General features: G+C 41.0%; 1 protein-coding gene and 1 long non-coding RNA gene across 4 annotated transcripts in view; one reads left to right on the forward strand and one right to left on the reverse strand.

Moving 5' to 3' along the window:
* Nucleotides 1-2169: 2169 nt before the first annotated feature.
* LOC139184533 (uncharacterized) lies at nucleotides 2170-19536 on the reverse strand. The gene is made up of 2 exons (XR_011568021.1): nucleotides 19322-19536; nucleotides 2170-2459 (listed from the first exon to the last, which is right to left on the reverse strand). It is a non-coding gene; the product is annotated as an uncharacterized lncRNA (long non-coding RNA).
* SLC24A2 (solute carrier family 24 member 2) overlaps nucleotides 19529-20022 on the forward strand; it is a 289753-nt gene continuing 289259 nt past the window's right edge. For 2 of the 3 annotated variants that reach the window (XM_070794478.1, XM_070794477.1), the window contains exon 1: nucleotides 19531-19717. The gene's annotated coding sequence lies outside the window, so the exon portion shown is untranslated. Of the gene's footprint in view, nucleotides 19718-20022 lie in introns of all 3 variants that reach the window. The other variant, XM_070794474.1, reaches the window with a different exon arrangement.

Genomic DNA, 20022 nt, shown 5'->3' on the forward strand with positions numbered 1-20022 from the left:
TTGCCTGGAGAACTCCATGGATAGAGGAGCTTGATGGGTTATAGTCCATGGAGTCACAAAGAGTCAGACAAGACTGAGTGACTAAGGCGTCACTTCATTCAACCCTTAAACAAGAGAACTCAGAGTATTTGGAAAGTCACGGAACAATAGTTTTGTTTAAAGTAGATTTCACCCAGAAGCCATCAAGTACAGAAGGAGGTGGGGGAACTGTCTGCAGTTTGAAGTAGTAGACTTCCTTTAATTGCAATTAGCATTTAAAAGGCTTTCACATTCATTTTTATTCAAATATGCCACCTTTGTAGTCATAGTAACCCTTTTATATTTAGATTTGGTTGCAGCTACAAGTCTACTTGAGCCATTCATTTTTATCCTCCCTCCTGAATAGACCAGGTTTTTTCTTTCAAATAGAATCCACTGTTGTACATTTTTATTCTATTAATAACACATTGGTTCTCTCTAAAGGCTGTGAGAAAAGGAAAATAAAATATCAATCATATTGAGTAACAAAATTATGAAACAGTTTCCTGGACTGACAGGAAAGGCTAGACAACGTTGCTGTGCTCAGATATATTGTTGTTGAGTCGATATATGGCAGGAGTAATGTTTCAAACCCATTGCCTTCCTCCTGCACCTCCTCACCAAAAAGACACACCCCTTGCTGACTTAAACTTCAGGGGTTATGAATGGTCCCATCTGGGCTTCCCAAGTGGCACTAGTGGTAAAGAACCTGCCTGCCAAGGCAGGAAATGCAAGAGATGCGGGTTTGATCCCTGGATCAGGAAGATTCCCTGGAGAAGGGAATGGCTACCCACTCTGAGGTGGTTGGATGGCATCACCAATTCAATGGACATGAGCTTGAGCATACTCCAGCAGACAGTGAAAGACAGGGAAGCCTGGCCATGGGGCTGCAATGAGTCGGACTTGACTGAGCAACTGAAAAACAACCACCACCCACTCCAGTATTCTTGCCTGGAGAATTCCATGGACAGAGGAACCTGGTGGGCTACAGGCCGTTGGGTCCCAAAGAGTTAGACACGGCTGAAGTGACTTAGCACCAGCAACCAAGCATAAGATAGCCACATGCCCTGCAGCCCTCACCCCAAATTTTGCCTATTAAAACTTCTCCCCAAAATCACCAGAGTTTGGGGTTTTGAGCATGAGTTGCCTGTTCTCTTTGCTTGTCTCTGCAATAAATGATTTTCTACTCCAGACTCTAACATTTCGGAGTTTGGCCTCACTGTGTTGGGCACACAAATCCATGTTCAGTAACAGAGACACTTTAAGTTCCTTTTCTGTTTCTTTTTATTTATAAAGGAAAATCTCAAATGAGATATAAGACATGATGTAAAACTAGCGTTTTCCCTTGTATTTCTCTTTGAGGATCTGTTTGGAACTCTGATTTTTACAATTACCAAAATGAATTTTCAAATCCATTCTATGTAGAAACAGGCATCAAAATTCAGAGCAGAAAAAAATCTCAGAGTCTTTCTGGTCCAGACAGGTGAGAAAACTGAAGATGCATAGAATTGAGGGACCTAGTCAGGGTCATACACCTAGTTAACGGCTTAAGTCAAGCCCCTACTCCTGATCTGCATTTTCTTTCCACAGTAAGCCCAGTCTTCACACCTTGGGGATTCCACTACGTTAGTGAACTCAGGTTCAGCTGCTTGCTGCTGGAAAGTCAGTACTTGAGAGACAAGTGTTGGTTGTGTTAGGCAGTTAGAATAGGAAACAGGAGTCCAGAATGGTGGTGGCTAAAAGACAAGGAAGGGAAAAGCCCGTGAAAATAGAACAAAGGAAGGTCTGAGGACTGGAGTGAGGACCTCAGGTAGAACAAACAGCACTCCTGGCTAGCCCAATTTACATAGGGAAGTTCCCAGGGGGAGGAAAAAAGCATATAAAAAGAGGAGCCAAAGGGCCGGGGTCTCTCTCTCTCTTTCTCTCCCCTGCGGGTGCACTCTCTGTCTCTTTCTCTCTCTCTTTCTCATCTTTTGGGTGGGCATGCCCCCACGCCTTGAGGACGTATTTTTCTTTATTTTCTAAATAAAACTGATCTATCAGAGAACTATAACATGGACTGTCTGAGAGCTGTGATGCTCCGAGGGCTTTAATGTCCATTGCTTCAAATCTTTGTTGTGATGAGACAGAACCGAGGAAATTACACTCCCCTGACAGTTGGAAAGGAAATGCTACTTTATTAAGGAGGCTGGCAACCTGGAGAGAAGGGAGACTCATGTCTAGGAACCAACTTCGAAGATTCTGCTCAACCATGAAAATTTTTAAAGGGAAAAAGGGAAAGTTAATTACAATTATTCATTTTGGGAAGGTGGTCAGAGTCTTCTTTATCTTCCAATGTGTGCAGACTTTCTTCTGATTGGTGAGGTAACAGGGCCGTGTTCCAGGACTCTTGTGCTCAGCCTGATGTAACTACCCTCCACCTGGGTGGGGGGCCTTAGTTCCTGTAAAAGAACTATATATAAATATATAGTTTATATATACATATATATATGTGTGTGTGTGTGTGTGTGCCCCACTGCACAGTGTGTGCCCCACTGCACAGCTGCAGGATCTTAGTTCCCTACCTGCATGCATGTTCAGTTGTGCCTGACTCTTTAGGACTCTATGAACTGTTGCCTGCCAAGCTCCTCTGTTCATGGGATGCTCCAGGCAAGAATACTGGAGTGGGTTGCCATGCCCTCCTCCAGGGGATCTTCTTGACCCAGGGATTGAACCTGGGTCTCCTGGGTCTCTGGCCTTGTAGGCAGATTCTTTACCATTGAGCAACCAGGGATCAAACCTGGAAGCTTGGAGTCTTGACTGCTGAATCTACAGGGAATTCCCAAAGATCTGTCATCATGTATATTCTTTGAAGAGGAACTGGGACCCTGTCCCATTGCTGCACCATTATGTCTTGATTGCTTCTCCTTTGTTTCTCTATTCCCTCATTCTCCTGATTAGCAGCTATTTGAATCCGTCCTTTGGTACTCAGGGAGGTTCTAGGAGGCTGAAATCTCTTTCCAACAAACAAGAAATGGGGGACACAGAAAAGATTTGTACCCGGGGTGATGGGGTGTGGGGATCCACAGGGTCCTGCTTGATTTCAATATGTTCCTTAAAACTTTAAATTTCAGGATTGTTCTTTTGCTATGACTTCCCCAGATAATTAATCTTAAAAATAGAATTAAGTAATGTTCTTTAGTCTGAATTATCCTAACTTTATTTTAAAAATTCATTTATTTATTTGTTTTGGGCTGTGCTGGCTCTTCGTTGCTATATGGGCTTTTCTCTAGTTGTGGCGAGTGGGGGCTACTCTCTAGTTGCAGTGTGCAGGCTTTTCATCGTGGTGGTGGCTTCTCTTGCTATGGAGCACAGCTCTAGGGCACACGGGTTTCCGTAGTTGCCACAAACGAGCTCAGTAGCTGTGGCTCCTGGGCTCCAGAGCACAGGCTCAATAGTTGTGAAACATAAGCTTAGCTGTTCTGCAGCATGTGGGATCTTCCTGGACCAGGGATCAAACCCGTGTCTTTTGTTTTGGCAGGCAGATTCTTTACCACTGAGCCACCAGGGAAGCCCTATCTTAATATTTGATAAACAGCATGCCCTTTCTAATTTCATATGCTTTAACATCCAAAGTTAAACTGAAATGAGGCAACTAAAAAGTTTTAATTTTTAGGAGGAAAAAGAAAGAATTTCATTCATTCATTCATTATATAAGTATCAACCCACTGTGAGAGTTTAGATAAGATAGTTTACTGGGATGCTAACACAGCTTAAGCCTCAGGGACCCACACTTGTCCAGGGCTCTGCTAAGGCCCTATAACGAAGTTGGCATTGAAAGTTGGCCTAATGAAGTTTTTCACAGGCCTATGAAAATGTCTGAGCTTCAGACCTTATAATACCTGGACCTAACAGTGAAAAAAATTGTCAAGCTCATAATTTAGATGTATTTGAACACATGGGTTTACCTAAAACTTATCATGGTAACAATTTGTTTTCCCTTTTTTGGTTCTTATAGGCTAGTATGGGCTTCCCTGGTGGCTCAGATGGTAAAAAATCTGCCTGCAATGTGGGAGACCTGGATTCAATCCCTGGGTTGGGAAGATCCCCTGGAGATCTTCAGGAGATCTTCGTGCATAGCAACCCACTCCAGTATTCTTGCCTGGAGAGTTCCATGGACAGAGGAGCCTGGTGGGCTACAATCCATGGCGTCTCAAAGAGTCAATCATGGTAGAGCAACTAAGCACACACACACACACAGGTTAGTACACCAGGGAATTTAATTCATTCACTCATGTAACAAATGTTTACTAAAAGCCTTCTATGTGATAGGCATTGTTCAAGGGTTTGAGGATGGTAAACTGAAACAAACAGACTGCCAGATATTTCTCTAGCAAAGACGGGTTTATTTGGAATTGGCAGAGAATTGCAACTGGGGGTCTGCAACCATAGCGAGCTACATGCAAGTCCCTGCAGAGCAAGGAAAAGAGAATGCTCTAATAGAGAGGCAAAGAAGTTGGGAGTAAACAAAGAGTCTGTGTCTTTTCATTGGCTGAGTCCTTGCCAGGAAAGAAGAGGAGTCTTTCTTCTTTCTATTGGGCTCTGCTATTGTTGCAGGGCATGACAGTGTCCCCTCTGGTCTCCCAACTCTACTTAAGTGAAGTTTCTCTTAATTTTTTTTTACTGTTAGAATGGTAACAAAGTGCCTATCCTCACCAAACACAGTATAATGTAATTAACCATATATATCTTCATTTTCAGTAAGTCTCATAAGATGTATTTTTGATAAGATGAAGTAATATTCTCTGCATGATAGCATTGTTGGGTGGATTTCTTATTAGAAGAATGGCAGCACATTAAAGTATTGATTAATGGATTCATGTAAACTTAAACAGCAATCTCTAGAACAGCACAGGAAATGTCAGTCTATGGCATTGTCTTATTCTATTATTTTATCAACAACCTGAATGTAAAACACAAGCTTCCTTATTAAATGTACAGCTGCTGCTGCTGCTGCTGCTGCTAAGTCAATTCAGTCGTGTCCGACTCTGTGCTACCCCATAGACAGTAGCCCACCAGGCTCCCCCGTCCCTGGGATTCTCCAGGCAAGAACACTGGAGTGGGTTGCCATTTCCTTCTCCAATGCATGAAAGTGAAAAGTGAAAGTGAAGTCGCTCAGTGGTGTCCGACTCTTAGCGACCCCATGGACTGCAGCCCACCAGGCTTCTCCGTCCATGGGATTTTCTAGGCAAGAGTACTGGAGTGGGGTGCCATTGCCTTCTCCAAAATGTACAGCTGAAGAGGGTAATTCGTTATGATAAATGACAAAGTCAAGACTTGTCAATATTGTCCATGAAATGTAGGTGGGCTTTCTACAGGGCTATTCCATTATTGACAGCATGATACACCTCTATCACACTGTTGACAGGTGTCAAGAATAATACATTGGTACATGTTCAGTCACTATGGGAGTTTATGTCAGCTTTAGTAATTGACACATTTCTTTCTTATAAAGTTACAATATCTGATAGATTATCATTTATTAAAATAAAATCTCCAAATATTTGAAAATCATTAATATAATGTACCATGTCAATAGAATAAAGAACAAAAGCCATATGAACATCTTAATAGATGCAGAAAAGGCATTTGATGAAATCCAACAACACTTCATGATTTTAAGAAACTCAATAAGCTAGAAGGGAGTCTTCTCAATCTGATAAAGCCATCCAAGAAAAACCCACAGCTAGCATTATATTTAATGGTGAAAGAAATCTGATAAAATCATCTAAGAAAAACCCACAGCTAGCATTATCTTAATGGTGAAGGATTGAACACTTTCCCCCTGAGATCAGGAACAAGCCAGCTCTTGCCAATTCTATTCAACATACTACTGAAGATTCTAACCAGGGCAATTAGGAAAGAAAATAAATAAAAGGCATCCTGATTGGAAAGGAGGAAGTAAAACTTTCTGCAAACAACATGATCTTGCACATAGGATATCCTAAGGAATACACTAAAACTATTAAAACTAATAAATGCGTTCAGCAAGGTTGCAGGATGATATAAGATAAAAAATTAACTGTATTTCTATACATTAGCAATGAATAATCCCAAAATGAAATTAAGGAACAATTCCATTTCTAATATCTTTAAAAGGAATAAAATAATTGAGATTAAATATAACAAAAGAGTTATGAAACATATACTCTGAAAAGGTACAAGACGATGTTGAAAGAAATGAAAGAAGACCTAAATAAATGGAAAGAATTCACATGTTGATGGATCAAAGGCTTAATATTGTTAAGATGTCAGTACTCTCCACATTGATCTACAGATTAAACACAATCCCTATCAAAATCCCAGAAGGTTTCCTTGTAGAAATTGAGGAGCTGGAGCTTGTCTTACAATTCATATGGAAATGCAAGGGACGCAAAAGCCAAAACAATATTGAAAAAGAACAAAGTTGTAGAATTAACACTTCCCTATTTTTTCCACAACATCAGATGTTTCAGACCACAGTCCACCATCAATAAATTTCTTCTTCACTAAATATAATTATTCCTTGACTAAAAACGGTTGTATGTTTTTAAAATGAATTTAATGGCATATGCATTATATCTCAGTAAAGATGTTTTTTTAAAACCTCAATTCTTTAATGCATTTCAAAAATTATTTTTCTTCATTTATCAAATATTCAATTACCTCATTTCACAATTTGTAACAATGACATAATTTCTAAACTGCTTTTTAGCTCTAGCACTATAAGCTGCCAACTGAGATGTAAATATTTCCCTAATTTCATTATTTCATTTTCTATCTCTTCCAAAATGCTCTCTCTAATGTTTATTTGATGAATAGAAGTAAATATACAATTAAAAAGAAAACATTTACTTTATAAGTTTAATTGCATCACCCAGAAATGATTGAATAAGGTGGCTTAGGGCCAAATTAAAATATCCAGAATATTTTTTAAATTGTGGTTAAAAACTATTAACATTACACTGGCACATCTATATAAAAATTCAGTAAGGTTTTTATGTCAGTATATTTCACTGAAATATGTGTTCTCTGACATCAATCACAAAAACTTTTATAGCATTTCAGGTCTTAATTTACATCAGCTCCCCAATATTAAAAAACCTTCTCTCTTCAAAGTATTGAATTTTTCATTTAAAGGAAATTATTCTATGTATGTTTACATAGAACAATTGAAGCTTCATCAATAATGTGAAATTTTATTGTCTTGGTATATGTTTTCCAAAAAGAAGTGTTTTCATTTAGTAGATATGTTTTGAACAAGGCAGAATTATAAACATAGATTATAATTATGTATCCATATTGATAGTATTCTTTTTTGAAATTCTATTAAATATTCATGCCTAAAACTGCCTATTATTTTTAAGGATTTTTAAAGAATTGGATTTTTCAAAATAATGACTTACTTTACTTAGTATCATAATCTCTAGGTCCGTCCATGTTGCTGCAAATGGTATTATCTCATTCTTTCTTATGGTTGAGAAGTATTCCATTATATATATATATAATAGACGGCAGCCCACCAGGCTCCCCCGTCCCTGGGATTCTCCAGGCAAGAACATCGGAGTGGGTTGCCATTTCCTTCTCCAATGCATGAAAGTGAAAAAGTGAAAGTGAAGTTGCTGAGTCGTGTCCGACTCTTAGCGACCCCATGGACCGCAGCCTACCAGGCTCCTCTGTCCATGGGATTTGCCAGGCAAGAGTACTGGAGTGGGATGCCATTGCCTTCTCCCGCTGTGAATGCTAGGGTGCACATATCTTTTCAACTTACAGTGTTCTCCATGCTGCTGCTGCTAAGTCACTTCAGATTGTGGCCGACTCTGTGTGACCCCATAGATGGCAGCCCACCAGGCTCCCCCATCCCTGGGACTCTCCAGGCAAGAACACTGGAGTGGGTTGCCATTTCCTTCTCCAATGCATGAAAATGAAAAGTGAAAGGAAAGTCGCTCCATAAACCTGCCCCAAAGTGGGATTACAGTATCATATGGTAGCTCTACTTTTAATTTTTTTTTTAATTTTATTTTTAAACTTTACATAATTGTATTAGTTTTGCCAAATATCAAAATGAATCCGCCACAGGTATACATGAATCTCCATACTGTACTCCAGTGACTGCACCAATTTATATTTTCACCAACAGTGCAGGAGGGTTCCTTTTTTGCCACATCCTCTCTAGCATTTATTATTTGTAGACTCTTTGATGATGGCTGTTCTCAGAGGAGCCTGGCAGGCTCTAGTCCATAGGATTGCAAAGAGTCAGACACCACTGAAGCAACTAAGCTCTCATGCATGCTTTTGGACCAGTGTGAGGTGACACCTCATTGTAGTTTTGGTTTGGATTTCTCTAATTATTAGTGATGTTGACATCTTTTTTATGCACCTGTTTGCCATCTCTGTCTCCTTTGGAGACATGTCTATTTAGATCTTCAGCCCATTTTTTTGAATGGGTCGTTTGGTTTTACTGATACCGAATTATATGAACTATTTGTACATTTTGAAAATTAATCCCTTGTCAGTTGCATCATTTGCAAATATTTTCTCCCATTTTGTAGGCTGTCTTTTCATTTTGTTTATGATTTCCTTTGCTGTGTAAAATCTTTTAAATTTAATTAGGTCCCATTTGTTTATTTTTGTTTTTATTTCCATTACTCCAGGTAGTGTGTGCAGGCTCAGTCATGTCTCACTCTTTGCAACCCCACAGACTATAGCCCGCCAAGAGCCTCTGTCCACAGAATTTTCCCAGCAAGAATACTGGAGTGGGTTGCCATGCCCTCCTCCAGGGGATCTTCCCAACCCAGGGATCGAACCCGTGGCTCTTATGTCTCCTGCATTGAAAGGCAGATTCTTTACCTCTCCACCACCTGGAAAGCCATTACTCTAGGAGACACATCCAAAAAGATATTGCTGCAGTTTTATGTCGAAGTGTTCTGCCTGTGTTTTCCTCTAGGAGTTTTATAGTGTCCAGCCATACATTTAAGTCTTTAATCCATTTTGAGTTTATTTTTGTATATGGTGCTAGAGAATGTTCATGCTGCTGCTGCTAAGTCACTTCAGTCGTGTCCAACTCTGTGCGACCCCATAGACGGCAGCCCACCAGGCTCCCCCGTCCCTGGGATTCTCCAGGCAAGAACACTGGAGTGGGTTGCCATTTCCTTCTCCAATGCATGAAAGTGAAAAGTGAAAGTGAAGTCGCTCAGTCGTGTCCTACTCTAGCAACCCCATGGACTGCAGCCTAGCAGGCTCCTCCGTCCATGGGATTTTCTAGGCAAAAGTACTGGAGTGGGGTGCCATTGCCTTCTCCGGAGAATGTTTATACCTCATTCTTTTACATGTAGTTGTCCAGTTTTCCCAGCACCACTTATGGAAGAAACTATCTTTTCTCTGTTGTATCTTCTTGTTTCCTTTGCCATAGATTAATTGACCATAGGTGCATGAATTTAAAAATCTAATACTTTTGCTAAAGACTTTAGTCAAGACAGGACTGGAAGCCCATTGGCTTACCAGTGAATTAATTACAAGATAGAATATCCACTGGTTATTGGATGAAGTGAAGACATTCGCGGAAGAGCATCAGCAGAGAAGACTTAACCTCCTCAATCCACTTTCAAGAAAAACACACACGAGTTCCCAGTAATAAGAAACATACTTCAAGGTAAACAAGAGTGTCCACACTGAGTTACAAGTATGATACTGTCCACTGCAGTGTTATTTATAATTGGAAAATAATAATAGGGTAATAGGGAAATTGTTCAATAAATTATCCACAAGATATTATGTAGCTCTTTGGGGGAAAAAGTAGTCTTTCTATAAAGGTAATACTATAAATACATAACTTCCTCACTTGTCCCGCTCAAATTCCAAATTAACAAGAAAATAAAGTCATACAGTGGAGGCGCCTCCATCTACCATGAACCCAGGATATGGCTCTATCTCAAATTACCAATGATAAAAGAATTTCTGCAAAACATAATGATATTGGGAAAATGAAGGGAGAATTTTTTTTTAAAGTAATAGATAATGTTTCTGAGCTCAATGATACTCCCTTAAAATAAATGGCAAGGCATGAGAAATCTAATCTCTTGAAGATACAGGTTAACAGAGAAGAATACAATACACTTTAGTACCACAATTTCACATAGAACCAGCAAGGCTGGAGTGGTCAGGATGTGGGCAAACCTTCTCATTTTCTCAGACCTGGACTCTTAACTTCACATGTAGCAGGCTAAATGTAGACCTGAAATTCAGGTCTACCTGACACCTAGGGACGTGATCTTCCTTGGAAATTTGGTCTTGGAAAATATTAGATGAAGAACTCAAGAAGAAATCATCCTGTATTTCGAATGGGTCTTAAATCCAATGACTGGTGATTTTATAAGAGGAGCAGATGCAGAAAGACACACAGAGAAGAAGGTCATGGGGAAGGGAGGTAGAGAATGAAGTATTGCTGCTACAGACCAAGGAATGCCAAGGTTTATCAGGACCCACCAGAGAAGCTGAGAAATAAGAAAGGAGCCTTCAGAGGGAGCATGGCCCTGCCAACACCTTATTTCAGACTTCTAGCCTCTAGAATTGTGAGAGAATATATTTGTGTTGTTTTAAGCCACAGTGTTTGTGATCATTTGTTTTGGCAGCCTAAGGAACCTAATGCATCAAGTAAATAAACCGGGGGCTTACCTGGTGGCTCATTGGTAATGAATCCTCCTGCCAATGCAGGAGATGTGAGAAACGCAGGTTTGATCCCTGGGTTGGGAAGATTCCCCCAAAGTAGGAAATGGCAACCTGCTCTAGCATTCTTGCCTGAAAAATTCCATGAACAGAGGAGCCTGGCGGGCTACATGGGGTCACAAAGAGTCGGACATGTCTGAACAACTGAACACAGCATAAATAAACTGGAATGTGAAGGAGGAGAGAGAAGGACTCTCTCCTTCTCTCTAAGCAGATTTGTAGCACCAAAGTGGACCGAATAAAACTAAATGATTAAACACAAAACATCTGTGATCTATTAGCCTTCACTATAAACCACAAAAAGAGATTTTTGTGTGTGACCCCAGCTGACAGCCATCAAGTAAACAAGATACTTCAGTCCTACAACTGTATGGAATTAAATCCCCCAACATCTGAATGAGCAGAAACATACTCTCCCCACAAGCCTCCAAGAAAGGGTCTTTGCTGACACCAGGGGCTTTGCTGACATCTTGACTTCAGTCCAGTGAGACCATACTGGACTTCTGACCTATAGAACTTTAAAGTAATAAATATATGTTTTTCTAAGACACTAATTTTAAGCTAGTTTGTTATAGCAGCAACAGAAAACCAACTAAGCAGGGATATAGGATGGAGCTAAAAATAGGAAGGTTGGTTGAAAATCTTAAAGAAGTAATAAGATCTTTAAAGACCTGTTCCCATCCTGTATAGCCAGGAGACAACCCCTCCTGCTTGGCAGAAGACTGAGGTTGACCCATTGAAGAAACTCACCCAGGGTTGTCTGGGATATTGAGCAAAACCATGGTCAAGTGTAAGCTACCTTAAAGTCTATCAACTGAAAAATGAAACTCCTCCAACCTCTTTTCTAGCTCAGCTCTCATAACACCAGCCACTAGGAAAAAATAGCTCTGACAGGAGCTTGAGAACTCTTCTATGGAGAAGTGGATCAGCCCAAGTTAAATTATGGAGATCCTGACCCTTGTGCTTCCAGCAATGGAATGGCTGAGGCCCCACTTGATTACCATAGAGTAAAACCCTTGAGCTTTGAATTAGCATTTTAGTGTCTTACTCAGCTATTAATAGATACCAAGCAGACCATTTTACCAAGGCCTGTGAAATGATAAATAAGGCAGAACAAATAGCAAAAAGGAACTTGTAGGAAACTGAAACTTCAGGGAGAAGAAGAAAACTTGCAATAAGCATAATAAATATTCTCACTCATTCAAAGATACTTATTGAATGCTTATTATACCAGGCAGTCATTTTTTCTAGATGTTGAACCATAAACAGTGAACAAAGCAGAAAAAGCCCATGGCTTCATGAAGCATACAGTGCCTCAAAGAGAGAAGAGATGCTAACTGACCTAAGGAATAGAAACAGAAAACTATACATAAAAGAAATGTGCAAAGACCAAACTAGAACTTTTAAAAATTAAAAATGGAATAAGCTGAAATTTTTTAATACTAGAAGAGTTAAATGATAACACCAAGAATCTCTCAAGAGCTGGAATATGGAGGGAAAAAATATCTTCCTTAGAGGATCAGGCAAGCAATTTCAAAATCAAACAGAAATACCAAAAAAGCACAGATAATGAAGAGAATAAAATTATTTTTTAAGTATACACAAAAGTAATTTTCCCAGACATATATATAAGTTTCTAAAGCAGAAAAAAAAAATGAGAAAAGATCCACTCCAGGGAACATTATCATGAAGCTTTACAATACTGTGAGAAATGGGATGGGTCTAAAATCTTCTCAAAAAAAAAAAAAAAAAAGAGAGAGAAAAGACAGACAGGAAAATAATTAAAAGAACAATTACTGCATGTTTTGGTATGAATATTATGGGTTAAGATTGAGAAAGTAATTTTTCTCTTAAATAGGTATTTTAGATTCGTCTTACTCATTTAGTAATATCAATTTCCTCTAATATTTCCTGGCATTCTGAAGGAATTTTTTTTTAAATTTTATTTTATTTTTAAACTTTACATAATTGTATTAGTTTTGCCAAATATCAAAATGAATCCGCCACAGGCATACATGTGTTCCCCATCCTGAACCCTCCTACCTCCTCCCTCCCCACACCATCCCTCTGGGTCGTCCCAGTGCACCAGCCCCAAGCATCCAGTATCGCACATCGAACCTGGACTGGCAACTCATTTCTTACATGATATTCTACATGTTTCAATGTCACTCTCCCAAATCTTCCCACCCTCTCCCTCTCCCACAGAGTCCATAAGACTGTTCCATACATCAGTGTCTCTTTTGCTGTCTCATACACCGGGTTATTGTTACCATCTTTCTAAATTCCATATATATGCGTTAGTATACTGTATTTATGTTTTTCCTTCTGGCTTACTTCACTCTGTATAATAGGCTCCAGTTTCATCCACCTCATTAGAACTGATTCAAATGTATTCTTTTTAATGGCTGAGTAATACTCCATTGTGTATATGTACCACTGCTTTCTTAACCATTCATCTGCTGATGGACATCTAGGTTGCTTCCATGTCCTGGCTATTATAAACAGTGCTGCAATGAACATTGGGGTACACGTGTCTCTTTCCCTTCTGGTTTCCTCAGTGTGTATGCCCAGCAGTGGGATTGCTGGATCATAAGGCAGTTCTATTTCCAGTTTTTTAAGGAATCTCCACACTGTTCTCCATAGTGGCTGTACTAGTTTGCATTCCCACCAACAGTGTAAGAGGGTTCCCTTTTCTCCACACCCTCTCCAGCACTTATTATTTGTAGACTTTTGGATCACAGCCATTCTGACTGGTGTGAAGTGGTACCTCATAGTGGTTTTGATTTGCATTTCTCTGATAATGAGTGATGTTGAGCATCTTTTCATGTGTTTGTTAGCCATCTGTATGTCTTCTTTGGAGAAATGTCTATTTAGTTCTTTGGCCCATTTTTTGATTGGGTCATTTATTTTTCCGGAGTTGAGCTGTAGGAGTTGCTTGTATATTTTTGAGATTAGTTGTTTGTCAGTTGCTTCATTTGCTATTATTTTGTCCCATTCTGAAGGCTGTCTTTTCACCTTGCTAATAGTTTCCTTTGATGTGCAAAAGCTTTTAAGGTTAATTAGGTCCCATTTGTTTATTTTTGCTTTTATTTCCAATATTCTGGGAGGTGGGTCATAGAGGATCCTGCTGTGATGTATGTCAGAGAGTGTTTTGCCTATGTTCTCCTCTAGGAGTTTTATAGTTTCTGGTCTTACGTTTAGATCTTTAATCCATTTTGAGTTTATTTTTGTGTATGGTGTTAGAAAGTGGTCTAGTTTCATTCTTTTACACGTGTGAAGGAATTTTTAAATAAACATTATTTTCTTTTATTAAAAAAAAAAAAAGAAACTGAATTCCATCAAGAAGGACAAGGAATCTGAACAGCATCAGTCTTCTCTACAGCAACAATGAAACATCAAAGACAGAAAAGAAATAAGTGCCTTAAAAATTCCAAGAGACAATCATTTCTTACCCAAGAATTTACACAAAGCCAGGCTTTGAACAGAGCATAAGAGGAGGATAAAGATATTTCAGACACACAAGCATTCAAGATTTCTCCCATGTCCCCTTCTGAAGATGTGGCAGTCAGAATGCGAGTTGGGAAGGAATTTCCAAACACAAAGTATTGCAGAAAGGGGTGAGTTTATTAAGAACAAAGAGCACAGATAATGTAGGCACTGCAAGTACAGCTGACCACTAGAGAAAGTCGACAGTTTTCACGGGTTAGTTTTTGCAGCCTCAAAACAAAGAAAATTCCTGCTGAAAGGCTGGCTTTAGGTGATTGGTTAAGGTGCTATAGGGTGAGCACTGTGGTGGGCATTTTTGTCTAAAATGGGATCGAGAAGCCTGCTGGTGATAATCATGGGGGCTTTTGGCAATGGTTACAAAGAGGCTCAGTCAGTTTTGGAGGTGAACTTGGTTCTGGGCTCCATGTCTGTGGCCTTGATGCAAGGCCTTACACTGTAGCCTTGGGGCAGGACTCCACAGAAGACACAGGAGGCTGTGCTCCAGTTAGCAGGGAAAGTAAAGAAGAAAAGAGGATTGAGGAAACAGGGCTCTCAACACAAAGAGAATTCCCAGGATGATACCCGTGGAGCAGGTCTGGGCAGCTGTTGGCTCATGTGGCAACAGGAGGGCACAGGGCTCCAGGACTGATGTCTCCTAAAGGGGAAAACACGAAACTGGCAAATAACTGAAATTCCCTCCACCTAAAAATACTGAGGGGAAATGTACAGTTCTATCAGAGAGTTTGAAGTGAATTAGTATACTCTGCAACTCAACTGATGATTATGTTTGCATAATTTAAAATGTGTTCCTTAAAGGATGTGAACGTTCATTTATTCAGAATGGGCGACACAGCTATATTGAAAGGTTGGGGACAGGGTTATGTAGAGATGAGGGCTTTGGGGGTCAGGGGTGGTGAATATTGTAATATGAATATTGTAATATGAATTTAACAGCTAACACTCAAATCAGAAAAATCTTGTGATAACAAAATGATCCTACTAACTCAAAAGATTGTGATAAATACCAGGGGGAAAAGAAAATAAGACAACAAAACCTTTGAAAATGATTCATCGCTAGGGACCAGGAAGCAGGAGTTACGAGCCATGTAGAAATATTGGGTTGACCAAAAAGTTCATTCGGGTTTTTCCATAGGATGTTACAGAAAACCCAGATGAATTTTTTGGCCAGCCTAATCTTTTGCGTATTTAAGGAATTCATTATATGTCACCTGTCTTCCATTTTCATTCTGAACAAACTGAGAAATAAGCAAAAAGGATTGTCAGGTGGAATGATAGAGAAATGATCACTATTTTTAGCAATAAAGGCTAATTTAGGGAGATGGTGAGCTTGAGTACCAAGTAGATTTATGGACAGAGTCCTAGTACTAGACCGGGGGAGGCGTGCTCCCATGATATTAGGACCCCTCCCCACCACACATGTGCATTCATTATATGGAGGATTTGGGTGCTGCCGAACTGAATAGTTTGAGACCCCTGAGCTGGGAAAAAGACTAGTGACTCATTCATACTACTTGTTAGAAGTGACTAAAACAAGTATTTTATTTCAGTATTCAAAACCGCTCATGTGGCCCTGCAGGAATCAGGAAGACAGCCAGAGTTTTAGACTGCAGGTTGCTTGATGCAACTGCTGGGTGGCCTGTGCTCCCACCCTCCTCTGAACCCTGCCTCAACATTACACCTACCTTGGTGCCCAGGAGCCCTGAGCTGAGATAGTGTTGCAAAGAGAAATTCAATTTTTGTGTTTCCTGAGCATTTAAGCCTAGAAAATATTTCTGTCTCTAATGTAAAAATAATAGGCATTCATCATTTCTCATTTCCTAAATAGATGGAAGAAAAAGAGGAGAGGAGGAAGAAGAGAAGAAAGAGCAACGATTTGGGTGTGTTGCTTTAAGTGCTATTGCAGAAACCACTGTCAAAAGCAAAGAAGTTTGTACTGCCTCCCTTAACCCCACAGGTATTTTTTTTTCTGCTTTTATGGTTCTCATTGAACTAGAAGGGGAGAGCCACCGGCCAAAAAACGAGCCAAATGCAAAGGAAAACAAAGTCGTCTCAGGGTTGGAGACCTGAGAAGAACATTTTTAGAGCACACTGGGCTTTTATTTTGATATTTATTTTTACTTTTAACTATGCAAAATGGATCCTCTTAGAAAATAGATAGTTATGCTAGATTGTAGACCAGCTGGTGGTAAAAAAAATAAATAAATAAAATAAAAAATCCGCTGGAATCACCTAAGCATGTAATTCCCATAAGAAAAAGGCAGTTTACTGTTACTTAGGCAGGGACCAAAAACTTCAGTCATATACAATGAGGATTAGCAGAAAGAATGTGGAATTTGGAGCCAATATTGGGTACAAATGAGAGCTGCTTAATATTGGCAAGCTACTTAGCCTCACTGAGCCTCAGTTGATTGATCTATAAAATGGGAATAGTAATAGTGCAAAACTCATGAGATTGAGAAGAGATAGGTGAAAACTTCTAGTTCATGATAGGTGCATAATAAATGTTAGTTCTCTCTCTCTCTCTTTTCTTTTTTTTTTTTTTGCTCCATCATGGCAGTCATTAGTGCTGACCACCAAATCTTACCATTCTTCTGCCAATCACATAGTGCAACTGTACTTTCTAACTTCCTTGAAGATAGATATGGCCATGCTTTTTGCTTTAGTCAGTGAAGTGAGAGTAGCCTTAATGCATCACTTCCAAACTGAAGCAAGTACAAGATTTGCCATGTATCTTTTCTTTGTGACAGCAACTGGCAGTGTTCTAGATAGTCACCAACTTGGAGACAGGCATGAGATGACACAGCAAAATTCACAGAGCACAGGTAGGGTGAATGAGAGACAGAAACCTTTGTTGTTTCAAGTCACTGTGATTTTCTGAGCTCCTTGTTACTGCGGCATAACCTGTACCCTTTTGATTGGCCCACTCTCCTTAAATGAACTGCATTTGCTGCAACTCATTAATTCATTTCACAGCTATATGCTGAATGGATGTCAAGCACTGTGCTTGATGCTGGAAAATACATGATACTGATTCTTGCCCTCAAGGAGCTCATAATAAGGGGAAAAGAAGGAGGTCATTGTCGGGCGTCTTTTAAAACTATCACCCATCGATTCTAAGGTTTAACAACAGTCAAGGTTGGGAACTCTGCTTTTGTGCACAATTGAATCCTTCATTTATGTTCTATTGTCTATAGATATTGATAACAGAGAAGCCAGAAATTATAATAGAAAGTAGGAAAAACAGTATTGTGTCAGAAGAGAGGGAAAAAAGAGATGGTTAAACTGACAAAGAAATATAAATACTTCATCTTTACTTTTGTTGCCTACAACTCCCTGGCTCACTCAGTTTTCTTTCTTCCACTTTGCCCTTAAGAAAATTTAGTAGAATTTTGTTTTCCTTTAGACTAAATGTCAAGTCAAAAACAATGTAAAGTTGTTTATTATCACTATAACTCTAGAGCTATTTCTTCCTGTAAAAAAATTCCAATGATGTGGAACTTCCATGGTGGTCCAGTGGCTAAGACTCTGTGCTCCCAATGCAGGGGGCTTGGGTTCCATCCCTGGGTCAGAAAGATCTCCTGGAGGAGGGCATGACAATCCACTCCAGAATTCTTGCCTGGAGAATCCCATGGACAGAGGAGCCTGGTGGGTTACAGTCCATAGGGTTGCAAAGAGTCAGACAGGACTGAAGGGACTTAGCACACATGCACAATTGGTTACCCTGAAGTCCAATTTGTATGGAAAAGGCAAATTAAATCCATGATTGTTTTCTTTTTTCTAAAACAATTTGAAAATAATGAGTTCATTCCTTCTTACCCATCAACAGTGACCTATCAAGTTACTATAGAATCATTATGAACTTACAGATATAATCATACTTGATACATTTGAAACAATTCCAATTATTATCAATTTTTGGTGCTCAGATTGATCCATCCTTGTCTGGGGGAGCCTATTTCAATTGATTCCTTAGTCTTCCTGACATAACCTGGAAGTGATTGATAGCTTCCTTGATTTCTGTAAATATCTACAATTAAAATGATACAATATCTGGGATTTGCTTTAAAATGATGGCATGGAGAAAATGGGTATAAATGAAATGTGACTGACAGTGAGTTGATTGTTGTTCAAGGAGGGTGATGGCCCCACTGGAGGTTCATTATACTGTCCTATTTGTAACTGTCTGGAATCTTCCAAAATAACAGGCAAATATTAAAAATTCACACAATGACTTCCAGAATAAGACTTTAAATCCTTAGCAAGATAATAATCTTAAATGCCTGGCTTTGGTGGGAGAAAAAGAGATTTCAAGTTTCTCAAGCCTTCTCTTGACTTATCAGGGACGTGTAGAGGTCTGAGTATAAAGTTTTACCCAAAGTCAAAGGTGGTGCATTTTCCAGATACGACGGACGTTTCCCCTAGTCCCAGGAAAGCATGAAGAAACCCTAAGTGGAAAATAGGAAGAGGGTGGAGGGTAAGGAGAGGGGAAAACGTCTGATGAAAGGTTTCTCCTAGTGAGAATCTCTTGGCAGTTCTGGCGGTTATCACAGGGTCAGGTAAATGGGGCCTCCGCCAGTAGCCGGTATGTCTCATCTTCGCCCACTCTTCGGCCCAGATTTTGCCTCCAGTCCCCAACAAGCCTGACTCAATATCTTGTGGTCTAGGGGGTCTTGTTTTCCTGACAGGGCAGGGAAAAGCACTGGGCACGAAGTCCAGAGGCCAGAGTATGAACGCTGTCTATGACTCAAAATGACAGTCTTGGGTCTCAGCTTCATCAGCCACAAAATTAAAGGTCAGCCTGCAAGACTAATGATCCTTCAGGGTCCCAACCAGCCAAAGCCGAGACTTCACAAACCCTGGGCCCGGACACACAACCCTGCAGGCCTCCCTGCCTTTTCAGTGATCGTCTTTACCATCATCACATTACATCGCCTCCTAAAGAAATATGTGACTGCTGTCACTTTCTGCAGATAATTGGAGAGAAGGGGCCTGGCAGAGATGACCCCAAAGTTGGCAATACTTTCAGGTCTAAGGAGTCAGGCGCGTCACCGACCTGTATGATTTCTCCTCTTCGTCCTTGCCCGTCTGCAAATCCTGACCCCTGTCCCCACTGCGGAGAAATCTCCTAAGAGACCGCAGCCGGCGTCGCCTCTGCGCCCAGGAGGCGTGGAGCAGAGGGCGCGGGAGCCGAGCGCGCTGCGGCCACGCTCCCCGCGCAGAGGCGAGAGGGAGGGGCCGGAGGGGGCCAGGCAGCACCAGAGGCGGCGCGCGGGGCTCGCGGCGGCTTAGTCTCCTCCCGAGCCCAGCCCCGGACGGCGAGAGCGGCGGCGAGTGCGAGCCGCAGCCCGGGCCTCGGAGCGAGGAGGCGGAGGGCCGGAGGAGGCGGAGGACCGGAGCGGCGGGCCGCGCTCGGGCCCCCGCAGTGTGCGCGTCTTCCTGGCGGATCCCGGTAAGTGCGGGCGGCCGAACCCAGACCAGCCGCCGGGCTCGGGGGCCGCAGAGGTCGGGGTCCCTGGATCCGGATGGCGTGCATCCGGCGGCAGACTCACAGGTGGCTTCGCGGAGGACGTGGGCGCCCCAGGCCCCGAAAGGAGTTAGCCAACTCTCTCAGCTCCCGGGTGCGGCTTCTGAGCACCCCCTGCTTCTCCCACCCGAACCGCCCTGCTTCCGGCTCGGGGTGGGGGGCCTGCTGTCGGGGAGGCGCTAAGAGGGACGCTCCCCTTCCCCAGCTACCCACCAGCGATTCTGGGAGAT

Source organism: Bos indicus, chromosome 8 (genome assembly GCF_029378745.1).
Source record: "Bos indicus isolate NIAB-ARS_2022 breed Sahiwal x Tharparkar chromosome 8, NIAB-ARS_B.indTharparkar_mat_pri_1.0, whole genome shotgun sequence".
NCBI classification, from domain to species: domain Eukaryota; kingdom Metazoa; phylum Chordata; class Mammalia; order Artiodactyla; family Bovidae; genus Bos; species Bos indicus.